Source organism: Halichoerus grypus, chromosome 15 (assembly GCF_964656455.1).
Source record: "Halichoerus grypus chromosome 15, mHalGry1.hap1.1, whole genome shotgun sequence".
Taxonomy (NCBI): domain Eukaryota; kingdom Metazoa; phylum Chordata; class Mammalia; order Carnivora; family Phocidae; genus Halichoerus; species Halichoerus grypus.
Window position 1 is genome coordinate 12,803,372 of NC_135726.1, and position 15,246 is coordinate 12,818,617.

Below are 15,246 nucleotides of genomic sequence, written 5' to 3' on the forward strand. Positions count from 1 at the left end.
CAACTCTTGCTTTTGGCTCAGGTCATGATCTCGGTCGTGAGATCAAGCCCCACATGCTTAAGATTATCTCCTTCTCCCTCCCCCTCTGCCCAAGTGCACGCACTCTCTCTCTTTCTCTCAAATAAATAAATAAAATCTTAAAAGAAAAAAAGATAAGTGTACTCTTGATTCTCTGTTTCACCCCTCCTCACAATCCCTCCTCTCTGGCAACCATCAGTTTGTTGTTTGTATTTAAGAGTCTGGGTTTTCTTTTTTTTTCTTTGTTCATTTGTTATTTAAATTCTACATATGAATGAAATCATATGGTATTTGTCTTTCTCTGACTGACTTATTTCACTTAGCATTATACTCTCTAGCTCTATCCATGTCATTGCATATGGCAAGATTTCATTCTTGTTTATGGCTGAGTAATACTCCATAGTATATATACACCACATCTTCTTCATCCATCTGTTGATGGACATTTGGGCGGCTTCTGTATCTTGGTTACTGTAAATAATGCTGCAGGAAACATAGGAGTGCATGTATCTTTTTGAATTCATGTTCCCCTTTGCCCGTTTTTTTATGGGATTAATTGTTTGCTATTGTGTTGTCTGAGTTCTTTGTATATTTTGGATGTTAACCCCTCTATCTAGATACTTGGTTTGCAAATAATTTTTCCCATTCTGTTGGTTGTCTTCTCACTTTGTTGATTTTTCTTTTTGTGCAGAAGCTTTTTAGTTTGATGTAGTCCCACTTTTTTTTTTGTTTTTCATTTTGTTGCCTCTGCTTTAGGTGTCATATCCAGGAATTATCGCCATTGAGCTTCCTTCACCTGTCTGTCCATAAATTTGCGTGTGGTCTGCAAGTACAATTTCTGGAGCATAGGCACAGGGAATTAGGCTTGAATCTGTTGAGCTCAGGAATTTTGTCTAGTTCATAGCTGTTGCTCCAGAAGCTACAAAATGTGTTTAGTAAAATTTGATGATAGGATGAGGCTGAGTTACAAATCCCATCTCTGTAGGTTTTAAGGGGGACTAATCAACTCCTTTGGTTTAACTGAGCAGCCAGGTAAATGGGAAACTCTTTGTAGCCTGACAACACATCGGAGTCTGCCATGGAACTCAGAAGGGATAATGTTAAGACCCTGAGACATTTGCCCTTAGTTGCTAGGATTGCTCCCATCCTGCTGCTCTGTTAGGTACCTGTAACTTGGATCTAAGAAAGGACTGAAAAGTTTTCAGCTGCCTCATCTTTCCCTGACCTCACAGTTAGAGGTTCTGCAAATGTCGGTTTCCTTTGGAAGATCTCTTGCCAAGAATAGCATTCCTGGGGTGGGGGGCGCTCAAGTTGGGCTGTGGATGGAATGTTGATTTTCTTGGCTTTTTTGAATGTATTGCTAGCAAGACTGCTGTGGCTGGGAAAGGGTCTTGGAGTTCACGCCTCTCATGGGAGGAGCACTGGTCTTCAGAATGTATGCTGCTCCTGTGATGCAGCCTCTCTTGAGTTTCTCATTAGTGGGAAGCCAGAAATGTTGGGAACATTCTTCAGATGAGATCAAGCTGCCTTCCGATTTTTTAAAAAAAATTCCTAAATTTTGTTTCTGTTCAAAAAAGAAATGACACGTGTTTGCCTGAGTCATCTACTTGCTAACTTGCATATGGAGTATTATATGTGAATATTTTGTTTATTGTACCTTTAAAACACATTCAAGGGCTATATCAAGACCTCAGAAGAACCATCTCTGCTGCTGAAATCAAACCTTGTCCAAAAAAATAACAGTGTGGGGGCCAGATGGCTTACTCATGGGTACGTGGTAGGGAGTCAGTGACCACCTGTGGTCAGTGGCTGATGTACTACATGTGAGGATCTGTTAGCCCAATGTATGGGGCTTGTGTGAAGTTGAGCAAACTGAAATCAGCAGATACACACTACACAGCATTCAGAAGAGTCCCCTTCACCAGTCTGCACTGGCATAGCCAACTTTCTGTAGAAGCTTGAAGGCCAACATCAGAAGACATAACCAGCCCGCTAGAAGATATTTATTCCACCAATACTTAACAAGCACCTACTATGTGCCACCTCCTTGCAGGTCTGCTTTGCACCTAGAAGTTTTATAACCTAGCAGTTTTGGTGAGTCTGTCAGAGATCCTGGCAACAAGTTTCTGAAGAGCCTAAGTCTCATGTCTCTGATCTTCTCAGATAAAACAGGCACAGCCTTGTGACTTCTGGAAAAAGTCAGAAGATCCCAAATCTGAAAAATGAGGAGGTGGAGGGTGGGCAGCCATAGATTTTCAGTCCAGAAACAGAAAGAAACCTGTTGCAATGTGTAGTGGTTTTTTAACTCCAGCTGGACATTAGGATCATCTGTTTGTCAGAATAGATTGCTGGATTTTGTCCCCAGATTACTCTTAAACTCTGCTGGTGTCTGGGCATATGTATATTTCACAATCTGGTGGTCATCAGACTTAGAAATCAGTAGGTCAGGTGGGGAATGAGGGAACAGTGTTTCTTACTCAAAATGAAGCCAAATAAATAAATAGACCAAGGTTGTAAATTGCAGTTTGGGGGCAAAAAGCTGAGAGATTGAACTGGAAGTAGCTCAAGGCCTGTCACCACCCGACCCTACCTTCACTTCCCAAATCTAGAAGCCAGTACCCAGTGGGTTTTGTTGTAATCCCAGAGGCAAACCCATCTCAGTTCCCCACCTCTGCCTTCTAGAGCCTTCACATTTTCATTCACAGCCCTACCAGCAGAACTTAGAACTTGCCTTCTCTGACAGCAAACAAAATCTCAGGGAATGAGAGTTACTTTGAATTAGTTCATTTGGGGAGGGTTTTCACACGTTTAATAATTTGGGGCCATGAATAGATGTGTATAAGCTAGTGACATGATGGTCATGAGAAGCATCAACATTTACTGTGGGTTATTAGGGCCTAGTGTTGTTAAGGCAGGCTGGGGAACCTCTTGCCTTTACCGAGCTGATGCTGCAGCTGGAGAAAGGCCACTTTACCACAGAAAACAGTCAATCAAAATCCTGTCTGCCAAATGCCAAGTAGGAGTGAAGGCCATAGAAAGAGCCTTGAACACAGAGTCCGATGACCTGGGTTCACCAGTCTCTAAGCATGGTCTCAGTTTCCTGTCTGTAAAGTAGAATAAAATCAACCTTCAGGGGTCATGGTAACAGCAAAGTGCTTTTGCTGAGCCTCCAGCGGATGAGGAGGCACAGCTGCTGAACTTGGGTCTGAAACCCTGGGATGTCTAGAGCCATCTCCATCTTGAACGCAGTCCTATGTGCAAGGCTTTGAAAGGAAGTGACATTCCAAGCGAGGGGCCCCAGAGGGCACAGTGGAGTTTATTCGGACTTCTGTGAGGCTCTCATGAGATCCTGTGGCTGTGCCACCGTCATCTCCACTCTGTCCTGCCTTCCCAGCAGGCCCCGTGACTGTCTGCCAAGGCCTTGTAGAGGGGAGGGTGTGGCTGGGGTAGTCACAGCCTTGGGGATGAGGGTGGAGAATTAGCCAAGTGCATTCCAGTGTGGGCCTTGTCCTTCTGGAAGTTCAGGGCCAAACCAGGAATCCAGTTTTGTCACCCCAACTGAGAAATCATTTCTTGAACAACCACTTGTGCCAGGCGTTGACATTCAGAGTAAGACATGTTAACATCTTCTAGGCTATCATTTTTCAAACTAGATGCTATGGAATCCTAGATGTTGTTAATAAGGGGCCCCTTAATAAAAATTCTGTGCTCCCATTCAGAGAAACACTACAAATTACTGTCTTGAATAGTTTGATGCTTTGAACACAGCTCTTCCCTTGTCCCCTGATCCCTGTTGGTTATATCCACTGGTGGAAGAGCTAAAGGATCCTTTGGAGGGTTGGCCCACCCCTAACAACTCCAAATAATAGGGAGCTCACTGTGAAAACTAGGTGGAGATGGAGCTGCCCCGTGGTGCCCACAGAACTCTGCTGAGCAGAGCCATTCTCAGCATTCCATTGACCCCAGCAAAGTGAAAGTGTCCCTACTCTCGGAGATGAGGCTGAGTAAAGGGCCTCACTTCTGTGTCCTCAGGAACTCCCTGTGCTGTGTGTCCTACCATGAGTTACATTAGAAGTCATGTCAGGAAGCCCTGGCTGTGTGATCTTAGGTTAGATACTTCATCTCTCTGGGCTCATGTCTGTACACTGGGTAATTGATTGGTTCTCAGCAGTGGAGATATTTATCAAAGGCCTTTTCTCAATCTGTCCCTCTGTGTACACATGCACTGTAGTCATTTCCACATCATTCAGTTTTATTAAGTTTTGTAAGGAGAGTTTTTTTGCCAGAGTAAATGTGTTATGGAGAGGAGCTAGGGTAGCCGCTTAAAATGCCCCAACCTGCTTGGGAGCCAAAATCTGATTCTGGGGACTCTTGCCATTAACTTGCCAGGCCCTCTGAGTCAGGAAACAGTTCCTGGCTGATCGTCTGGGTTTGTGGCCCCCTCCTACCAGCACTCCTAAGGCAGGCTGGGGACACGTGGCCCTGCCCCGCCTTTGCTGGCTTCAGTTTCTGAATCAGGAGCTGCAGTGGCCTGCTTTCCCCGCCCTTCTCATCAGTCGGGAAGCCCGGATTGCGGGCCAAGGGAAGCCGCAGCCTCTCCCACCAGGTACCCACTGCCCCCAGCTCCTGGGCACCTGCTCCAGTCCTAAAGCCTGTTAAAATCCTCAGCAAAGCCCTGGAAGACCACGTCCTCTTGGGTGAACAGGTAAGAAGGCATTTTTTTTCTCACATGGTTTCCTTTTCTTGCCTTCACCTCAACTTAGCTGCTGCTTTCGCAGGTCATAGCAAGAGGTTTGAGCAAGACTTGAAAAAGACAGCCCCCCCCCCCCCCCCCCCCCGCCAAGCAGCTCTGAACTATGTCTCAGAAATGGTGTGAATTCTCTGCGTGGTTCTTCAGCTCCGCAGGGAAAAAGCAGATCCAAATAACCATAAAGCAAGTTACTTTCCCGTGTTCTCTTGAGTTTTGTAAATCAACAAACCCACATTTTTAAGTGATTGTTGCGGGTTACTGGTGGCTGCCCCACTGCATGTTGCTTTAGGTCTTTAGATCTTTAAGTCCTCTGTGTGAATTAGCACATGCATGAATTGCCTTATCAAAAATTAATTGATTTTAAGTTCTTTAAAAAGGGGAAAAAGAAAATGCCATAGGTGAGCCTTCCTCGTTCAGATTCTGAAATTAAAATGAGTTCTGCTTTTACACTTCGCATTTATTTTAAATGCACAAAACCCAACTACTATAGGTCATACTCAAGGTTTACATGCTGTCCACCACATTAACAAGTCCGTCCCAGCACAGTTGGGAAGCTGGGTTGCTTCCAGGTGTTTTGCAGTTAGTAATTTGGCTTTTATGGACAACACTGAAAATAACTTTTTCAAAGTTTTTTAGATTTTTTTCCCCTCTCCTTGGAGTTTATTCTCCATCCAGAATGAATGAACACTTGGGGCAAAGGGCAAGAACATTTTTGTAGCTCAGTTCATGTTATACATGGGGTGAGCTCGCTCAATTATGTGACTAACTTCTAATTTCCAGGACCATGATGGTATGATGGGGTGGGTAAGGAACTTGTTTTCTCTGAGGATTTTTCAGGAAGGAGGCGATTTGCGTAGTGTTTAAGACTTGACCTGTGAAGGCAGGCGAGCCTGGGTTTGTATGCATAACTGCCTGACCTTGAACTCTCACTTAATAATTGTGCCTCAGTTAGTTGACATGCAGAATAGAGATTATAAAAATGATTAGTGATAGAGGATTTGTAAAGCACCTGGCACAATGTCTGGCACTTAAAGCACTCCTGGTAGGCTTTCCCTGGGCCATTTTACCAGTTGGGCAGAAGGTCATCTCAAGGGCATCTTCTTGACTCTTCTTTCCCAGCCCCATTATAACTGGAGTGAGAGGCTTCTCCCCTGTTAGAGGATTTTTTTTTTTTTTTTACTTACTATTTTTTTTTACTTACCTATCTGTACTATGGCTGGAGAGCTGGGTGTTAGGACAGCAGGTCATGTCAACCTCTTTCTTTCTGCAGGTTCCCCAGACTCTTGGCCTTCTGCCATCTGATCTAGATGTCACCCTTCCATCTCTCAGCCTCCTGTGTCAAAGTGCAGGCTTAAGTGATCCCTGGAGAGAGTGGAGAATTCCCCAGACATCTGGGGCACACCTGTTAACCCACTAGGTTATTGGGAGGCCATCTATGAGGCGCAGTGGAGTGAGCACAGGCTGGTCAGGCTGGGTTCCAGTCCTGGCTGTGGGCAGTCATTAGACTGAGCATCGATTTCTTCATCTGTAAAATGAAAGTTAATGCCTGTGTCATAGAATCACGTGCAATAACATGGGTAAAGCATTTGGCACATAGGGGCCCATTACTGTGGAAGGTCAAGGCCATGCTCCAGAGCCTTTGGGAAGATACCAGAATTAGCCATAAAGGACAGGCAGAAAACTCACATGCTTGTTTTCTTGGTCAACAATCATTTACTGGGCTGGGTGGCCGTGGTGCTAGAAATGGGCGAGACGTGTAAGACAGATACCATGCTTTGGATACGGGCACACAGCCCAGGACAGAGGAGACAGTGACAGCAGCCTGGGGGCTCCGGGACAGCTCCCTGCTTACCAAGGAAGAACAGGCTATTAAGCAGAAGTGGGAGAACGCAGAGTCTGGGGAAGGGTGGGAAGTTCAGGAGGCTACAGGGCTGGAAGAGTGGGGTATGAGGTGAGAGGAGTCAGTGGGGACCAAATTTTGAAGGACCTTGAGAATCATGTGAGAATTTGGACTTCATCTTAAGGATGTGGAGATTTAAGTGGGATTGGGGATGCCTGTTCTGGCAGCTTTTGGGGATGGTTTTGGAGGCCTGAAATGCACCCAGCCTTCCACCCCATCTCAGGGGCTTTAATGGTACCCCAAATAAATAAATGCACAGGATAGGCTCAGGTTGGGGGAGCCTGGCCTGGAAGTTGGGGTGCTGGGTTCTGGGGTTCTGATCCCAGTTCCACCACCAGAGTGGGTGGGTCTCCTCTTCTGCCTCAGTTGAGGGTTCAGGGCTGGTAGGCTTCCTATAATTCTTCCCTTCTGGGGGTCTGCAAAAAGTCTTTGGAAGCTGTAGTTCCCCTCACCCCCACCCCCGACGCAATACTGTCTGGTGGCAGTCCCTGACTCAGTCTTGGTAGAGGCATTTTGTCTGAAATGGGCAATGTGGCCCTTTAAACGCCGGGAGACTCCATGGAGGTTTGAGAACGGTGGCCTCCAGGCCTGCAGCAACCACAGGGGATTTCTGTGAGTCTTACACACTTACATGTGAGGGCCATGTCCCAAGTAGGGGGTGGTGTTCCCTGGGATCTGAGCTGCATTTAGCCTGGGAACCTACCTCCTGAGCTTCCCAGGGGCTGCCAGGAGAGTTCTGTCTGTGCATCTCAGCCAGGAAGGGCCAGTGACCACGCCTGGAGAACTTCCAATTTTTCAACATCCTTACCAATACTTGTTATTGTTTGCCTTTTTGATAGTAACCATCTTTATGGGTGTGGGGTGATAGTTCATTGTGGTTTTGATTTACATTTCCCTAGTGACACGTGATGCTGAGCATCTTTTTGTATACCCCTGTTGGTCATTTGTATATCTTCTTTGGAGAAATATCTGTTTATGTCCTTTGTGCATTTTTTTTCCAGTTTATTGAATTTTTTGTTGTTGAATTGTAGGACTTTTTATATATCCTGGATATTAACCCATTATATTTGTGGATATTTTCTTCTATTCCATAGGTTGGCTTTTCACTCTGTTGATTGTGTCCTTTGATGCACAAGTTTTCAGTTTTAATGTAGTCCCATTTATCTATTTTTGCGTTTGTTGCTTGTGCTTTTGGTGTCCTATCTAAGAAATAATTGCTAAGTCTACTGTTACAAAGTTTTTTTTACCTGTGTTTTCTCCTATATGAGTTTTGTAGTTTGGGATCTTATGTTTTTTTTTATTTTTAAGATTTTATTTATTTATTAGAGAGAGTGAGCAGGAGGGAGAGGGAGAGAGAATCTGAAGCAAACTCTGTGCTGAGTATAGAGCCTGATGCTGTGCTTGATCCCACCACGGTGAGATCATGACCTGAGCCAAAACCAAGAGTCGGATGCTTAACCAGTGGAGCCACCCAGGCACCCGGATCTTACGTCTTTGCAGGCATTTTAATGGCTTTATTGTTTTTATGACATATGTTTATTAGAAAAAATACTAACAATTCATGGGGCGCCTGGGTGGCTCAGTCGGTTAAGCGCCTGCCTTCGGCTCAGGTCATGATCTCCAGGTCCTGGGATCGAGCCCCACGTGGAGCCCCGCATCAGGCTCCCTGCTCAGCAGGGAGTCTGCTTCTCTCTCTCTTCCTCTGCCCCTCCTCACTGCTCATTCTCTCTCTCAAATAAATAAATAAAATCTAAAAAAAAACAAAAAACTAACAATTCAGAAAAGCAGAGGAAGAAAAGAAAATCCTAATCCCACTCCCCCACTCCCCCAGAGGTAACCATCCCCTAAGAATATTTTACTGGGAAACTCTCCAGACAATGCCTTACTTTATCACTTCTCAAACTGTAACCTACACATGAATCACCTGAGGATTTTGTTAAATTCTGATTCCAAAGGCCTGAAGTAGGCCCAAGATTCTATAGTTCTTTTTTTTTTTTTAAGTACGCTGCACGCCCAGCATGGAGCCCAAGATTCTATTTCTAACAAGCTCTTAGGTGATGCTATTGCAACTGATCAGGAAACCATACTTTGAGCATCTGTAGTGTATATAAACACACATGCAGTTCTGTATGTTCTATGGGATCATCTATACATGACCTACTTAATAACCTGTGTTTTCTCCCCACTCAACATTTAGTGCCATGGAAATGCCAATAAATACAGAGCTCCCATTTCCTTTATAGTGATCATATACTATCCAATTTCATGGTAGGATGCTAGTTCAACTAGTGCCCATGGATGAAATTCAGGGCACTACCAAATTGTCATTGTTATAAGTAACGCAGTAGCAAACATCTTTGTGACCATGTCTTTGTTTGCCTGGAGGTATTATTGTTACTTTGTATTTTTTTTAAGTTTATTTAATTAATCTCTACGCCCAACTTGGAGCTTAAACTCACAACCCAGTGAGATCAAGAGTTGCATGCTCTTTGGACTGAGGCAGCCAGGTGCCCCCTATTTATTTGTTTTTCAAAGAGCCAACCAGAACTAATACATTCAAATGTGTTACTCCTAAAAGAAGTCACCTGGGAGGCTAGACCCTTAATCTCAAGGCTCTGCCATCCCCCATTGGTGGAGAGCAGAGCACTGTGGGATAAAGGTGGGATAGGCCTGAGTGTGTGATGAGGCAGGGGTGCCAGCAGAGTCGGCCCCCAGTTTTCAGCCTGGCATTGTGGATCTAGTGATCATTTAGTACCCGCAGCTCTCTGCAAGATTTGACTGTCTTCCTGATTTTACAGATGAAGAAACTGAGAGGTAGGGAATACTAGCTTGCCCAGGGTCATGCAGGTGGGATGCGGTAGTGCCAGGGATGCGCCGACTCTGCATCTGCATGCTGTTTGCTTGAGCAACCTCGCAGGCCTGTCCTGGCCCTACCCCTTCCCCCAGCCACTCTGGTCTGGGCCCCCCTGCACAGGAGAAACCAGAATCCGTGAGCTGCATGGGCGCCTCTCCAGCCCCTCATCCCCTCCCCTCCTGCACTCTGCTCTAGATGCTGCGGAGCCAGCCCTGAACCCCACTCTCTGTTCTAGCCATACCAGCTGGAGAGGGAGGCCCCCTGAAGAGGCCTCCAGGCCAAAGGCTCTGTGGGCTGTGCAGGGTCAGGGCTTTGTTGGATGCTAATTTCAGGATTGCCTGGGTCTGGGAGATCCAGGGGGCTGGGGTTGTGGGGATGGGGAGGTCTTCCAGATCCCTGCCTCCTCCCTAGCCAGGCCGTGAATGGAGCTCTGAGGACATTGGAGACCCCAGGGTGGTCACTGACCAGGTGGACAGCAAGCATGTGCCAGGATGGGGGCTGTTGAGAGCACCAGACAGTTGCAGACAGCCCTGAGCTTGAATCCCAGCTGTGTAATGTGCTGCCTGTGGGACCTTGGGCAAGTCACAGCACCTCTCCAGTCCCACTTCCCTCTGCTGTGAAGTAGGGATAAAAAATAGGCTCTCCCTATAGGTTGCATATGCTTTAGGATGGCTACTATTAAAAAACAAAATAACAAGTGTGGGCAGGGATGCAGAAAAATTGGAACCCTTGTACCCTGTTGGGATTGTGAGATGGTACAGGTGCTATGGAAAACAGTTGAGCAGTTCCTCAAAAAATTAAAACTATCCTATGATCCAGCAATCCGACTCCTGGGTATATACCCAAAATAACTGAAAGCAGGGTCTTGAAAAGATAGTTACACCCATGTTTATAATAAAGCAGCCTTGTTTACAATAGCCAAAAAGTAGAAGCAACTCAATTGTCCATCAACAGATGAACAGATAAACTAAATGTAGTCTACACATGCAATGGAATATTACTCAACCTTAAAGTGGAAGGACATTCTGACAGGCTCCAACATGGATGAACTTGGAGGATGTTATGCTCAGTGAAATAAGCCAAATAAGACAAATACTGTATGATTCCACTTATATGAGCTACTTAGTGTTGTCAAGATTATGGAAACAGAAAATAGAGTAGTGGTTGCTAGGAACTGGAGGGGTTATGACTTCATGGGTAATAAAGTTTCAGTTTTGCAAGATGTAAAGAGTTCTGGAGATGGAGGTTAGTGATGGCTGCACAATACTGTGAATGTGCTTAATACAAATGCAGTGTACACTTAGGAGTGGTTAAGGTTTTATGTTCTGTGTATTTTACCACAATTTCTTAAATTGGGGGAAAAAACAGTACATACCTCACGGGTTTCGTGAGGTGGTGCATGTGAACTATTACTAGTGTCGGGTCTGGGGACTTCCCAGACTTTCTGCCTCGTGGACCCAGGTGTTGGGGTGTGTGTGTGTTTGTGTCCTTGTGGGGAGTGCCATTCTGCATGAGGTGCTCAGTGTGGGGTTCGGAGAGACTTCCTGGAGGACTGCCTGGGGCCCTGCTCAGGGCGATCCTAGTGTTTGTGGGATGAGTGGATTCCAGACACTGGAAAGTCCCTGGCAGAAAAATCACTTCCACTAAAGGGCAGTTTGCAGCTCCACCTAGAGGACTTGTGATCAGAGCCATCCACATGGGGAGCACTCCCTGTTCATGGAGGCATGGAAGGAGAGACTTGGCCAGCTGCGGAGGAGACTCCTGCACAAGCCAGTGGGGTTGGCAGGGGCTGTCCTAGGCTCTGCGCCTCTCTGATGTGATCTAGTCCAGACAGCTACACGTAACAGGCCCGTGTGAAGGTGGGACCCAAGTCAGAGGGGGAGGTGGCAAGCAGGTGGGAAGGCTTGCTTCCAGCCCTCTCCTGAATGTCAGTAATAACAGCTGTTGCCATTTACTCTGGGCAAGCACTTTGTTAAATGCAGAACAGGCTTGGCCTCAAATCCTTACTACAAAGCTGTGCAGCTGGTGCTCCTATATCCCCATTTTACAGTTGGGAACTGAGGTCAAGGGTTTAAGTCACCCGCTCGAGGTTGCCAGTAGATGGTAGAGCTGTGACTTGAATCTAGACAGTCTGGCTCCAGCCCTCCATACCGGGTGGAAATCTCCAAAATCCCCCTGCCCTAAGTTGGTTGCTTCCTACCCCACTGTGCCTGGACAACAGTTCCTGGTGTCTGACACTCTCACAGGTATGGATTCAGCTGCTGTCACCTCCCCTTGCCAGGTGAATCAGTGCTGTCCCCCTCCCTCTGGCTGGCTCCTTTGTGCAAGCAGGCCCAGTCTGCTTGCGTCCCCAGGGTCCAAAGATAAAACTGCAGACAACATTGGCTTTGATTGGGAGCCAGGCTGTCTGTTGCTCAATGCCCCCCTTCTTCCATTAAATGGGACCCTCCTTAAAAACTCTTGTCCAGGGCTTAAAGTTTTCCCATAGCTGAGTACATTTTGCCTTTTTGCAACAGTGTTTTTTTCCAGCCTAGCTCTCTGGGTGCCAAGACCTTGTCCACACGATTCAGTTTGTCCAAGTTCCCAGTCTAGTACCTGCAAGGCAATAAATTCTATCCCTAATGGTGGCAATGCTGTGGCTTCCTTTGTCCTCAGAGCTGAGCAGGATTATGGAGGAACCCCTGGCAGGGATGGTGATTTATCTAGAATGACCCATTTGCCTGGGGTGGCATTCATACCTTATAAAGGCACAGGGAGCTCTCACTTAGGGACACCTCTGTGCCAGGCAGGTTGCTAATTCATACAGAAGGTGGGAGATAAAGGACTGTGTTATTCCCATAGAAGAGACAAGGAGACTGAGGATTGAAGAAGATAAACCATGTGTTCAGAAGCCCAGATAGTCCCCTGTCTCTGCTGCTGCCCTTGAGGCTCTGTGTCAGTTGCTGGTCTGACAGCAATATTCATTCCACCTACTGCTTGGTAGAATAACTACCTTTAAGCTTTCTCCCCACTGCCACCCTGGGAGTGGGCCTTGCATGTGCTGTTTTACGGATGAAGAAGGTGATTAGGGGCTTCCCAGCATCCTACCGGGGAAGGGACACACCAGGACAGGGTGGTGGTCCTTTTGGCCCCCCTTGCTCTCCAGGTACCTTCCCACCTCCACCGCCCTGGACTGTGGTCTGTGTAGCCCTCCTGCTTGCCTCCTTGGAGGAGCTGTCCCAGGCCCCAGTGAAACTGTGATTCACAGAGGCCGGCCGACTAGCTGGCCTGGTGGAGGCTGGGCTGGGGCCAGGTACTTTCCAGTGTCTATCCACAATTGGGAAACCTTCCTTGAGTGACACCTCCTGCTGAGGGTGCCTCTTAGTCCTCTCTGCCCTGGTTCCCCTCCTGGCCGTGAGGCCACTCCTCTCCTTTTCCCTGGAAATCACATAGGCAACGCACTTTTTTTTTTTTTTTAAGATTTTATTTATTTATTTGACAGGGAGCACAAGTAGGCAGAGCAGCAGGCAGAGGGAGAGGGAGAAGCAGGCTCCCCACTGAGCAGGGAGCCGACGTGGGGCTCAATCCCAGGACGCTGGGGTCAGGACCTGAGCCAAAGGCAGATGCCTAACCGACTGAGGCACCCCGGCAATGTACTTTTTGACTGTCCTACTGCAGTGACAACTTAATCCTTAACCCAACCCTATAAGGCATGACTCTTAACCCCAGAGGAGGAAACTGAGATTGGTTCAGAATCTGGAACTTAAACTCTGGGCGTGCAAAGTGCATAACATGGGCTGAATACTTTTTAAAGCTTTCTTAGCTTAAGTTCTAACTTAGGAAACTTTGCTTTCATATACTGTGCTTTGGTTGTAACCAAAAACTCATCATCAAACCCAGGGTCACCAAGATTTTCTCCTATTTTATATTCTAGAAGTTTTATTGTTTTGCATTTCACTTTTAGGTCTAAGATCTGTTTTGAATTCATTTTTGTGAACGGTGTAAGGTCTGTGTTTATTTATTTATTTTTTTGGTCCAGTTGTTCCAGCACCATTGATTGAAAAGACTGTCCTTTCTCCATTGAATTGCCTTTGCTTCTTTGTCAAACATCAGTTGCTTATATGCATGTAGGTCTATTTCTGGGCTCAGTATTCTGTTCCATTGATCTGTTTGTCTCTTCTTTTGCCAGTACTTCACTATCTTGATGAGCACACCTTTGTACTAAGTCTTGAAATCAGGTAGCATCAGCCCTATGGGCTTGTTCTTCAGTATTGGGTCTTCTGCCTCTCCATGTGAACTTTAGAATCTGTGTGTAGACATCCACAAAAATAACCTTGTGGGATTTTTTTTTTTTTTTTTTAAGATTCTCTTTATCTGACAGAGACATGACACAGAGAGAGAGGGAACACAAGCAGGGGCAGAGGGAGAGGGAGAAGCAGGCTTCCCTCTGAGCAGGGAGCCCGACGTGGGGCTCGATCCCAGGACTCTGGGATCATGACCCGAGCCGAAGACATCTGACAAAAAACTGAGCCACCCTGGCGCCCCAACCTTGTGGGATTTTGATTGAGATGGCATTGAATCTATAGCTCCAGCTGGGGAGAGCAAACATCTTAAAAATGTCCCTGACATGGAATTTCTCATCATTTATTTAGGTGTTCCTTGGTTTTCCTCAGAGTTTTATAGTTTTCCTTATATAGATTTTCTACATATTTTGATAGATTTATACCAAGGTGTTTCATTGTTTTGGTCCTAATGTAAATGGTATTATGGTTTTAATTTCAAAAAGGTAATACATGGTGCACAGCAAACAACAATAACAACAACAACAACAAACCCAAGAGATACAGACTGGTTTACAGTGAAAAGTAGCTTCCTTTCTATATCCTATTCCTTGAGCCTCTATTTTCAACTATCCAAAGACATTCACTGATGCTAGGTTCTTGTGGGTCCTTCTAGAGATTGTATGTATATACTCGAGCTTCTATTAATAATTATTATTAATTCAACAAACATCCATGAGCATTCGATATGGGCCAGGCACAGGAGATGGGGCAGAGAACAAGAGGGAGTCCTGCTCTCACGGAGCTGACATTTATTGTAGTTGGCACCACCAACTATATCTCCAGTCCCCACGAGGTCTCTGCCTAGCAGGTATTATTATCCCTGTGGGAGGGCTGAGGGCCAAAAGAGGACTCTCAGGGGCCAACTGAATTGACCAAGAGCTTAAGCAGAGAGGCTGGTCCTGCCAAGAGCTAGGGGCAGGGCTGATGCTGCTTAAGGCCAGAGGAAGCAGGTTCTGGAAGGGAGGGCTTCTTGCCAAGGCAAATAGGTACCAATAAGGAGGAGGCAGCTTAAGGAGGCTGCTAGCCCAGTCTGGGGCCAGATTCATATCAGAATAAGACTTAGAAATCCTGTTACTAGGTGGCTGCATTTTAATTCCTTAATTTTGTTTCCTCTCTAGCTTCTTAGACACATTCTTCTGGGGACCAGCCTACCCGTGTTTGGCTGACCCTAGGAGAAAATGGATTTATCCATACTGAGATCGACATTCCACGGGAGTGGCCAGGATGTCCCCAGAGGCATAGAAGGGGTCGTGCTCAGGACAGGCTGTGATGAAGAGCCAAAGAGAAGCAGTGGGCTGCTGAGGACTGAGTATCTGAGTGACAAGTCTGGGCCAAGTTGGCTTCCCCACCTGGGTTTCCCTGCCAGGTTGGAGGTAACTTTCTAGACATGGCACTAGGCTCT

At 46.3% G+C, this 15,246-nt stretch overlaps 1 protein-coding gene across 2 annotated transcripts in view; it reads left to right on the top strand.

Moving 5' to 3' along the window:
* The first annotated feature begins 4,319 nt into the window (after nt 1-4,319).
* IL34 (interleukin 34) overlaps nt 4,320-15,246 on the top strand; it is a 58,242-nt gene continuing 47,315 nt past the window's right edge. Inside the window, exon 1 of one of the 2 annotated variants that reach the window (XM_036088054.2) lies at nt 4,320-4,723. The gene's annotated coding sequence lies outside the window, so the exon portion shown is untranslated. The remainder of the gene's footprint in view (nt 4,724-15,246) is intronic. The other variant, XM_078062799.1, reaches the window with a different exon arrangement.